Genomic DNA, 12,104 nt, shown 5'->3' with positions numbered 1-12,104 from the left:
TTGGGGGTCAATTTTACTAATCTAATAGTTGTGAGATGGAATATCATATATGCTTTTTAATTTGAATTTCTCTAAATATTAGTGATTTAGAACATTTTTCATATAACTATTGACAGCTTGAATTTTTTTCCTCTGAAATTTGTCTGTTCATATCCATTAAACATTTATCAATTGACAAATATTTCTTTTCTTTTTTTTTTGGTTTTTCCCAAGGCAATGGGATTGTGACTTGCCCAAGGTCACACACCTAGGTAATTATTAAGTTTCTGATGTCACATTTGAATTCAGATCCTCCTGACTCCAAGGCTGGTGCTCTATCCACCTTACCACCTAGCTGCCCCTGACAAATATTTCTAATTCTTATAAATATGCAAAAAAGAAGAGAACAGTGAGTGAAGAGTATACTCAACAATGTAATCTTCTGCTCCACTGCTACTCTTTCTTTCCCTTGACTAGAGAGCAATCACAGATTCTTTCCCTTTTAAATTCTTCTCTCTGTGATTAGATATTGTTTTGTTAGGGGAAAAGACCCATGTGTATAAAAGTATTCAAAACAAATCTTTTTTGTGGTGGCAAAAAAATTGAAAATTTTTTGGGAATTCCTATCAATTGAGGAGTGGATGAGCAATCTGTGGTATATGAATGTAAGGCATATTTTGGGAAAAAACAGGAAAAACTTATGAACTGATACTAAATGAAGTGAGCAGAACCAAGAGAACATTGTACATTGTAAAAGCAACATTGTTTGATGATCACTATGATACTTAGATTTTCTCAACCATACAGTGATCAAAGACAATTCTAAAAGACTTGTAATGGAAAATGTCATCCACATCAAAACAAGAACTATAGAGCCCAAATGCATATCAAAGCACAGTATTTTCACTTTTCTGAATTTGTTTTTTTCTTTCTTGGGGTTTTTCTCTTTGGTTCAGATTCTTCTTTCACAGCATGACTAATATGGAAATATGTGCATGTATAACCCATTTTGCTGTCTTGAAGGGTAGGAGAAAGAAAACTTTACAAAAATGAATGTTAAAAACTACCTTAGCATATAATAGGAAAAATAATTTTTAAATAAATGTTGTTTTGCTTAGGAATTTTTTTTAGGTTTTTGCAAGGCAAATGGGGTTAAGTGGCTTGCCCAAGGCCACACAGCTAGGTAATTATTAAGAGTATGAGGTCGGATTTGAACTCAGGTACTCCTGACTCCAGGGCTGGTGCCCTATCCACTGCGCCACCTAGCCACCTTAAGAATTATTTCTCCCTTATTCTAGGGAGAAATTCTACCATCTCTTCTATTCTTTCTCTATTCCTTCTCTTCTTCCCCTCCTCTTTCCTTGTGGATTAAAATGTATTTTTGTATCTAACTTTGTTTGCATATATTCTTCCCTCTCTGACCAGTTCAGATAGAAGTAAGATTTAAGTATCACTCACTTCCTAATCCCTTTCTCCTTATTTGTATAATTTTCTATTTGCATACCCAATTATGTGAGATAATTTTCCCCACCCTTCTCTTACTTTTCCTCTCTAGTATATGCCTTCTTCCCTACTTATACTTCTTTCTGTTTTTATTTTAAGATCATCAAAACATTAACAAAACTATTTCAGACCATTGGTCTAATTTGATTCTTTCTATGACCCCCAACTATATTAGAGGTCTGAGGCATTCTATATATTAATCCCCTCTATAAAAATGTAATTATGATAACTCATTTGCATTTATTATATTTCTATTGATTACTATGTTATGTTAGAATTTAAATTCAACTCTAGTCTTTTTATCAGGAATATTTGGAAGTCTTTTATTTTATTTGAAATTCACTTTTTATCCTTCAAGATTATTTTTAATTTTGCTTAGTAAGTTATTCTTCATTGTAAGTCTAAATACTTTGTCTTTTGTAATAACATATTAAATGTTCTCCATTCCTTTATATTAGTGACTGCCAAATTTTGTGTGATCTTGACTATGACTCCTTACTACTTAATTTTTCTTTCTGCCTACTTGTAGTATTTTTAATTGAACTTAGATGTCAAGATTTTATATATAATGTTCCTGAGTTTCATTTGATCTGTTTTCCCTGCTATTTATTTTTTATGTCACCTTACATTTTCTTTTATTTTTCAGTCCTTTGACTTAATTTTAGTATTGTGTATTATAACAAGAAATAAGTAATATATTACTTGTTTCATTCTAATTTTCAACTTTAACTTTCAGCTCCTAATTTTTAATTTTCTAAGTTTACCATTTCTTGGGTAAGACTTTATGCCTGTTATGCTAAACTACTAATTTTCTCTCCAAGACTCCATATTTTTCATTTCTTTTAAAACTTTTTTATCTAAGATTTTCATTTCATTTATAAAATAATTTTTAAACTCATGCTTCTTTTTTCCCCCCCAGGAATTTTATTGAATTTACAACTATGTTATATTTCCCTTAAAAACTTCTTGTAAATATTTTTGAGTTATTCATCCAGCCAATCAAATATCTTTTGTTTAGCACCTACACTACGCTAACTTTTACAAGGTAAGGCAAAAAGACAATCCTTGCTCTCAAAGAGTTCACAGTTTAATGGAGGAGATTTCAAATAAAGAAATATGTACAAACAATCTATATAAGGGATAAAGTGGAAATAATCACCAGAAGGAAAACAATATAATGAAGGAGGTATTAGGAAAGGTTTCCTTTTGAAGAAAGGATTTTAGTTGGAACTCAAAACAATCCATGGAAGCTATGAAGAAGAGATAGGAAAGGAGAGCATTTCAAACATAGGGAACAGCCAGAGAAAATGCCTCATCTAGAGATGAAGTGTACTATTTGAGGAAAGATGGAGAAGTAGGTTGTGAAAGGCTTGAGCTACTTGAAGACAGTAGTAACATGATTAAATCTTCACTTTAGGAAAAACGTCATTTGGACAGCTGAATGATGGATAGATTGGGGTGGAGAAAGACTTGTGGCAAGCAGACCAATCAGCAGGTGATTACTACAGTCTAGACATTAGGAATGAGGGCCTGCATCTAAATGGCAGCAATATCGGAGGAGAAAATTAGACACATTTAGGAGATGTCCCAAAGAAGTTTTAGCAATAGTTTGGATGTGAGGTGGATGAGAGTTAATGAGGAATTGAGGGTGACTTAGGTTATGGGCCTAGGGAATTGAGAGGATGGTTGCGTTCTCAAAAGTAAAAAGAAATGTTTGAAAAAGGAGAATGTTAGAGAGAAAGATGCGTTCATCTTTGAAGTTTGAAAGATGGGTTTAATATTAAGATACATATTGCTCATTCAGTTTAAGATGGCTAAGAGTTAGTAGAAAATGTGATTTGGGAATCTGACAGAGATATTAGAGTGAGATAGGTAAATTTGAAATCATCAGTAGAGGGATAATAGTTAAATCTATGAGAGCTGATGAGATTACCAAGTGAAGTAGTATAGAGGGAAAGGAGGTGAAGGTCCAGAACAAAGGCCTGTGGGACAGCCACATTTAGTTGGTATAACCTGGATGAGGATCCAGTAAAGGAGACTGAGGAGTGACATGAAAGGTAGGGGGAGAATGAGAAGAGTAGTGTCCCCCCAAAAAAAACCTAGAGAAGAGAATATCAAGAAGAGAAAAATACATAGTGTCAAAAGTTGAAGAGAAGTTAAGAGTGAGAATTGAAAGACCACCGACTTTTCAACAAGAAGATCATTGGTAACTTTGGAAAGAGCAGTTTCAGTGAAATAATGAAACTGAAATCTGATTTGTAGAGGGAGAGGAGGAGAAGGAAAGTCTTCTAAGGAGAAGAAGTAGAGTCTTCTATTGTAGACTACCTTCTTGAATTTTTTTCATAAAGGGCAGAAAAAATATAGGACAATAGTATGAATAGAAGAGTCAAGTGAGTTTTCTGAGACTGAGGGAGACATAGGCATATGTCTCATTTTTAGACAGAGAAAATGTCAGGAGACAGGGAGAGTTTGAAGATTAGTGACATAGGGATGATAGATAATTAGTCTTTTAACAGATAATCTGTTGGAAGAGATGAGATGGAATCAACCAAGCAGAAAAAGGGATTGACTTCAAAAGCAGCAAGGCCATCTTCTCATGTGAGACAGGTATGAAAGGAAAGTGTCAGACAGCATCTCATTGGTATGTGAGGAAGAGGTGAAAAGAGGGACCCCTAGGTGAATTACCTCAGTTTTAGAAAAATGTAAAACATGATGCAAGCTTGTAGACTGAGAACATAGAAGGAGGTAGATTATGGAAGGTTTGATGCAAAATGAAAGGTTTTGAAAAACTTCTGTGGAGAATGGGATAGTGAGTTGATAAGTAAAGAAGGATTATCTAGCAATAGTGAGGGTCCAGTAGAGATGTGTAATGTAAATTTCTAGAGGACCAAGTCAGAATGGTTGAGCAATTTTTGAATGGTTTTCTGAACCTTTATTCAGCAGCACATGTGTATGTGTGAATGTGATGCAAGGATGGTATTTGGGAGGACACAATCGATTACAGGATAAAGGGGCCATGAACCCAATAGAAGAGAACTGTGTTGAACTGATTCACCAGGGGATCAAGATAAGAGCAAATGATTAGAGGTGCCTAGTGCAATGGTGAAGGCCAGAGTAAGAATTGAAGGACTGGGTGACTGGAGGTCATGTTATGTATGAAAAAAGGAGTTGGTATGGCAAGGTAAAGGGAGAGGTAATAAATAAATAAGTCAGATAAGAAGGGTTCTGAGTTCTTGAATATGGAGATGGTGAGTTTTCTGGTTGATGGAAAGATCAATTGAGGGTATGGCCATGTTTTTGTATGAGCAAGGTGGGGGTGAAAGAGTAGGTCATGGGAAATGAGTAGGTTGCAGAACTGAATGTATAGGGTGTTTGAGGGAGTGTTAATAGATATGTTAAATTCCCCTAATATAAGGGCAGGATTTGTGGGGGAAGAGAAAGATTGTGAGCCAGATACTGACTACATTGAGGAAGGAAGGGGTGTGTCCTGAAGGTCTGTTGACACCAGTAATCAGAATTTTGATTGGGTGGAAGTGTGGATTGTGTGGACCTTTAAGGAAGAAAGGTGATGGAGGAGTGACTGAGGCAGGGAGAAAACCTAAACAATGGTCATGAGGAGCAAGAAGCATTCTAAGTTTTCTGCCTTGACCAGTGAGTCAAGGGAAATGAGTGAAAGTGCAGCCAGCACTGGGAATGGTGCCCAGGAAAGCTGGGTCATCAGGTAAAAGCAAAGAGAACTAAGAACAGTCCCCTGGAATTTACCCACAGTTAGTAGGTGAAACCTGGATGAAAATACAGAAAGGGAGACTGATAGGTAGTGTGACATCTCAAAGAAGAACCAGAAAAAAACAGGGAGAGATGGGTATGACAAAGTCTGTGATCACTGTGTGATGGAAGAGAATAATTTCAGAAAGTCACATTAAGTTTGTTGCTATAGTGGAGTCAGAGCAAAAATCACAGGATGTCAGCTAGAGCAGGAAGGGACTTCAAAGGCCACTTATTCCACCACCTTCACTTTAACGGGTAAGGAAACTGAGGCCCAGGCAGGTAAAGGGACTTGCAAAGTTAACGAGGATCAGAGATGGGAGCTGAACATAGGGTTGCTTACTTTCCACAGTAGCAATTTTTCTCTTATTGTGGATTTAGACAGAATTTAGACTCTTGCTCATTACCTTGCAAGCTACATCAGTAAAATAAAAACTACCATAGAAGAATTACATTTTAGACCCAATACCACTGTTGGGTATTAACTCTGTTCACTACAATGAAGGTGCTACTTTGCTTCTAGTTTCTCTCTTGAAATGGCATTCATTCTACTTTGGTAAAATTATTAGGGCTGGTTTAGATAAGACATCAGAAATGTCTGACTCCTCTTCACTATTTTTTTTGGCAAGGCAATGGGGTTAAGTGACTTGCCCAAGCTAGGTAATTATTAAGTGTCTGAGGTGAGATTTGAACTCAGGTCCTCCTGACTCCAGGACTGGTGCTCTATCCACTGTGCCACCTAGCCACCCCTGCTCTCTACTATTGGAGGACCCTGGGGTAATTATAGCCATTTAACACACCAGAAACAATGGAATATTTCTTAGACCAAGGGTGATACCTGTTGTCTTTCTTTTTCCCATATCCTGCTGTGATAACATTGAGGACTCAGATTTCAGATTTGGGGGGGGGGGGAAACTTAACAGAAGTGTAGAGTTGGAAAAGTCCAATGTGGTCTGGGAATCAAACAAAGTTCACTATGACTGTAGAGTATGTGAATAGGAGAAAAATAATGAGAAATAGGGTTGGAAAAGGAGCATTGCAGCAAGAGATGCAGGGTCTTGAATTTAAGACCAAGAAATAAGAATTTAGTAATGGGAGTCACTGATATTTTTGATAGAATGTAGCATTTGATATAATGTAGATATAATAGTAATATTAAAGATGTGTATTAAGATGTGTGTGTTGGGAAGGCAGATTGTAGGCAGAGGCAAAATGGAGGTAGGGAGACTAAGTAGAAGGCTATTGCAATAATCCAGGGACAGAATGTTTTAAAATAGTAGCAATGAAGTAAGAGAAAAGGGGAGGATAATCAATGGATCTTGGATAAAAACAGGCAGACGTGAGGTTGAGACAGGGAGGGTTCTAAATTCATGGCATTAGAAAGCTCATCAAATGGTAACTTACCTAGCCTCTTAGTTTGTTCCTTTACAAAATGGGAGAGGTGGGGAGAGTTATTAAGACTAGTTGATCTTGAAAGCTCTCTTTAACTCTAAATATATGTATGCTGACATCAGGGAGAATGATGGCAGAGGACGGGGGTGAAATGGGAGACTGAGCCAAGTGCTGAAGTCATTGAGAAAGAGAAGAGAATGTCCTGGAGGTACGCAGAGGATGTGGAGCATGATGAAAAGAGGGTGATATAATTGGCTCCCATCAGCCTCAAAGGAGAGATTTTGGCAGCCCAGTGAGAAACATTTTGCTGACCCCTTTGTCCTTTTAACTAGGAATAATGGAAGAAAAGCCAGCCTCTATTGGAGAGACTTTTGAGTGTCCTCATAGATTTTGTGTGGTGAAATTGGTGTTGGGTGGAGTTAAGGTTTATTGATGTTAAGTTTTGTATGATGGCCACAGATTTCAGATCTGCTATCTATTACCTTTTAATAGGAAGGGCTACATGGGAATATTAATGCAATTAGCAATTTGAAAATGTGGGGGGGGAAGAGCATCAGAATCCAGTCAGGTATCTATTAAATGTCAACAGTCCATTGGCCAGGTAAATTGTAAGAATTTTTTAAAGTGATAAATAGGGGCCAGTTACCTGTTTTTGTAGGGCCACAACTAAGAATAGTTTTTACATTAGTAAATTCTAAAAACATGAAAATAATTCTTAGCTTTGGCCTTACAAAAACAATCAGTTGATGAATCTGAGCAAACAGGGCTGTAATTTGTGGATAGAATCAATGGAAAAGGAAGCTGGGTGGAGCTTAGGTCTATCCAAGGGTTTCAGTGGGATGTTGGGAAGGAGAACTGGCAAGGAGAGACATTTAGGTAAAAGGGATCACAAAGGAGGCAGTTTACTGAACAGATTCAGGTAATCGATATGGTCCTCTGGTTCTATAAGTCAACATTCTCTGCACTTTGCTATAGTGTGAGACAAAGGGGGTAGGATTTAAACCTAGCAGGTCAAGCTTTAACCTAATCAGATCAAAAAAAAAAAGCCTAAAGCAGATAGAGAATCAGTAATTGATTGAAAACTTATTATCATAATCTATCAGCCATGGCATCAACAGCAAGGTGGATCCCAATGCATTGGGGGCTAAATCATCACATAGGAAGTCCATAGTCAGTGAAACTGAGGAGGTAGTAGGAGAGGTCCATTGCTCACTGACTCTAGCAGTCAATCAATTAACAAGTATTAATTAAGTACCTGGCTTTATGCTAGGCAATGGAGATAGAAATAAAGAAGTGAGACTATCCCTGCCCTCAAGGAAATTGGTAGTATGAGGCTTCCTATCAGATCTACTTAAAGAATACCTTGACTCTATAGGTTAGAAATGTTCATTGTGGAGTAAGGCATCCCTCCCAAAAAAGAGGGTGGCTTATATTGAAAGAGGTAGTCTTCTCCTTAAGGAAACCAGGTCTTAGGGTGGGACAGTAATGGAGAATAACACAGTAGATCAGATCTAAAATGAATGAATCCTTGTGTGGATGAATTGGTAGATAGATAAGTTAATGATAAGTTAAAATGATAATAAAAATTGAAGATCCTTGATTGACTAAGAGGAAACAACATATATCAGAAAGTAGAAGCCAAGGAAGGGAACTTTGGTCTAGGAAGCCCTATGGATTATGAGTATAGCCACAGGGTGATGTATTGTCATATTCTATGTAGGAGCTAAGGTGGGATGGCCAGTCAAAGAGGTTTGAATCTGGACTAGGGACTGACGTAATAATAACCTTATATCCTAACCAAGACAGGTCTATCACAATGCAAATATCAAAACTGAAAGTATTAATTTACCTGAGGATGGAGGTCAGGGTATCTGGAGATTTAGGACCTGGTTCCTAAAGATTCATGAATACCCTTGTCAGTGTAATGAAGGCAAATGCCATAGAAGGATGCTGCTTATCCTCATAGATGAGGGGAAAAGCTAAAATTCAGTTGAATGTTAGTGAAAATAAAGATGAGACCAGATCTCTTGGGGAAGGGGAGAGAGGCAGTTCATGGACCTCACATTAAGAACCTCTGGTCCAGAGAGACATTGTTTCTAGTGAGCAAAAATAAATTTCTTAAGACAGATGGCAAGATATCCATGTAGATATTCTGATGTCCTGGTGGACGTCTGGACAGGATAAAGAATGGTCTGAGGCCTGATAGATAAAAGGGGTTCAGATCACTCCTGGCTAGGATGGGGGTCCTTGAGGACAGCAAAGTCTCTTTCATTAGAGACATACATCTAAATTTCATAGGCCCTCAGTCTGGATCAGCCAGTCTATGTGCTAAGTCAATATAACCCCAAGGCTACAGGTGAGGCACTCATCTTTTCTCCACCCACTGGAAAGAGACTGGATGCCTTTAGTCTCTGTTTATGCATCTATGTCCCTCCTGACCTCCTGTTGTGGACAAGTTACATTCACTCCAACTCTGCATCCATCTTTCCCCTCTGACTAAAGTCAATCTTCATGCAATCATCTCCCATTGCAGGTCTTGTGGTCCAGACTAGCTATCTTTCTTTCTATTGTTCCCAGGTGGTACTTCATCATCTCTGCCTCATACTCTGCTGTTATCCCTTGAAGATATAGCTCAAGCATCACCTTCTACATAGACCCTCTCCTGATCCCTCTGCCTGTCCATCCTCTCTGCTTTGTATTTAATTATCTTTTACTTATTTTGCAGTTATTCAGTATATATTCATATACATAGAAGTCCTCTCCCCATAACTCCTTGAAAGTAGGGATCGTCTCATTCTCTGTGTTTTTGTCTTTCACAAATCTTGATATCCCATAGACATTTAATTAGAGTCAATTAGATGGTTCAGTGGAGAGAGCTCTGTGCCTGGAGTCAGGAAGATCCGAGTTCAAATTCAGCCTCAGATACTTACCAGTTGTGACCCTAGGTGCTCATTTCACCCTGTTTGCCTCAGTTTCCTTGTCTATAAAAAGAACTCTAGAACAAAATGGCAAACTATTCCAGTATCTTTGCCAAGAAAACAGCAAATGAGGTCACGAATAACACGACACACCTGAAGAATGACTCAACAATATCCATGGAAAATTTGAGTCAGTTGTCATATATGAATGAATGGAATATTACTATATGATAAGAGATAACAAGTGGGAGAAATCGAGAGGAATCAAGATAAATTTCTATAAATTGATGCAGAACAAAGAAAGTAGAACCTGAAAAGCAATACATATATGATGATTTCATTAATGTTATTGAAAACACAAAAATGAGGTTAAATTCAGATTAAATGCTGTTACAGTTTTGGACTTGGAAAACAGACAAAATATCTTCTCCTTATTTCAGAAGTAGAAGACCATGGATGGATCAAGATGCATATTTATTGTCATACCTGGTCCCTGAGCTGGTGGGTTTTGCTTTACGGTTTTTCTTTATTGTATGGAAGAATTGGGGAGGGGTTGGCACCAGGAAATGATCAAACACAAATGGAATAATAAAATGTAACATATTCCAAAAGTACTTGTATTTTAATTGTAACTGATATTGTTTTCCTGTGTTCTGTTTTTTGTTCTTAGCTATTACTTCATCCATACCTTGACATGCACTAACAGAAATGGTTCTAATAATGATTCACTTACTATCTACAGTTTTCCTAAAAACTACCTTAAGGTGGGTGAGGACATATCTTTACCCCAGTTTTATAGATAAGGAAACTGGAGCTTAGGGATATGTCCATCTTCATACACCCAGTGAATGTCTCAGGCAGATCTGGACTAAAGTCTCGACTCCAAGACAGATGCTCTATCAACTATGTCACAGGCCTCTCTCATCACTTTCTTTGGCCAACATTTGATTATTTCAGAGTTAACTTACATAGCCATATCTAGGGGATGTTCCTTTTTTTCAAAATCACAAATCATTCTTCTATGGCTATCTTTTTAAAATAACATTTTTCCTCTTTGATATGATTTCTGTGGTGATCTTCCCCAAAGAAGAACTGAGTCAAAGTGGTTCTGTAGTTTTGCTGTCTCTGCTTTTGAGAAAAACTGAACCAATTTGCAGTCACCAACAATGTCTAAACTCCTCATGACTTGGCTGGCATTTTTTTTAATCACTGTTACTTTCATTTGCTAGCTTTATAGGTGCATAATGGAACCCTGAAGTCATTTAAACCGTATATCTTTAAAGGCTAACAAGGTTCTCCCCGCTACCTCTTTCTCTCTGGGTCAGTCTCTGTCTCTTGTCTCTGTGTTGGTCTCTTTCCACCCAAACCCCAACCCCTCATTGTCTTCTCTTTTTAAATGTGACAGAAGCTGTAATTGCCTTTCAAGAGCATGGACCTAATTAACACCCACAAGAGTAGAGTTTCGGTCTTTAATTGAGGCCACCCCTCCCAGGGAGGCCTCAGAAACAGCTGAGCTATAGCTCCCTGGACTGAGCTGGTGGGATTACAGACTCATCTCTAATTGAAGAGCCCTAGCTATTTATTTTTCTCTGTCTTTGAGCTTTCCATAAGAGTCTTGAGGAAAGATTAGAACCCACAACTCAAATTTGCAGAACCTAGTAATGGCTTTCACACACACACACACACACACACACACACACACACACACACATCCCTTAAACTCACAAATGATCTCCTGATTTCCAAATCCAATTGTAATTGTCCAACCCCTTCCCCCCAAAAAAAATCCCCCAAAACTGCCTCTGTTCTTACTGTTGTTGCTGTTGTTTTTGATTCTGAATCCTTCTGGAAAGGACTTGCCTCCCTTACTCCCTCCTCCTCTCCCATCTGCCCAATCCTGGAAACTTCCAACTCTCGTGTTGGAAACTTGTGTGGCACATTGGAAATTTCCATTTGTACAGCTTGGGGCATTGCCTAGCCATTTACCTGTTCTCCCTGCTTATGACATCATTTCAGTTCAAACCTACTCTAACCCATTCCATTCCATCCCATAAACATGGGCCGTTCATCAACTGCAATGTACTAGGAAGATAAAAGCAAAATGAAGAAGTCTCTCTGAGTTTTTATTCTACAAGGAATAATGACATGTACACAGGGGGAAAGGGAATAAGCATTAATTAAGTGCTTTCCAAATATTATCTCATCTACTATGTGCCTCAAAAATATTAACTCATTCAGTCCTCATAACAACCCTGACATGTGGGTGCTGTTATGATTCCCATCTTACAGTTGAAGAAACAGAGGCAGACAGAGCTAAAGTGAGTTGCCTAGTGTCACACAAGTAGTGAGTATCCAAGACTAGATATGTGTTTCTTTCTGACTCCAGGAACAGCCTTCTATGTACTATCTCTAGATTAGAAAATAAAATTTATGGATTATATAAAAAAGGAATTCAGCTATGATGACTTGGGGAGAAATCAGGAAGGGCCAAATGGAGGGGGTGACACTTAAGCTGTAAAACTACACACAGAGAGGGAGATCCATTTC

The 12,104-nt window shown here is 37.8% G+C and overlaps 1 long non-coding RNA gene across 1 annotated transcript in view; it reads right to left on the bottom strand.

Moving 5' to 3' along the window:
* LOC141490110 (uncharacterized) overlaps positions 1 to 11,433 on the bottom strand; it is a 76,246-nt gene extending 64,813 nt beyond the window's left edge. Inside the window, exon 1 of the long non-coding RNA XR_012469061.1 lies at positions 11,370 to 11,433. This is a non-coding gene — a long non-coding RNA (uncharacterized LOC141490110). The remainder of the gene's footprint in view (positions 1 to 11,369) is intronic.
* Between the last annotated feature and the right edge of the window lie 671 nt (positions 11,434 to 12,104).

Source organism: Macrotis lagotis, chromosome 5, assembly GCF_037893015.1.
Source record: "Macrotis lagotis isolate mMagLag1 chromosome 5, bilby.v1.9.chrom.fasta, whole genome shotgun sequence".
Taxonomy (NCBI): domain Eukaryota; kingdom Metazoa; phylum Chordata; class Mammalia; order Peramelemorphia; family Peramelidae; genus Macrotis; species Macrotis lagotis.
The sequence above is the reverse complement of the archived record's forward strand: the minus strand, read 5'-3'. Positions and strand labels throughout refer to the sequence as shown.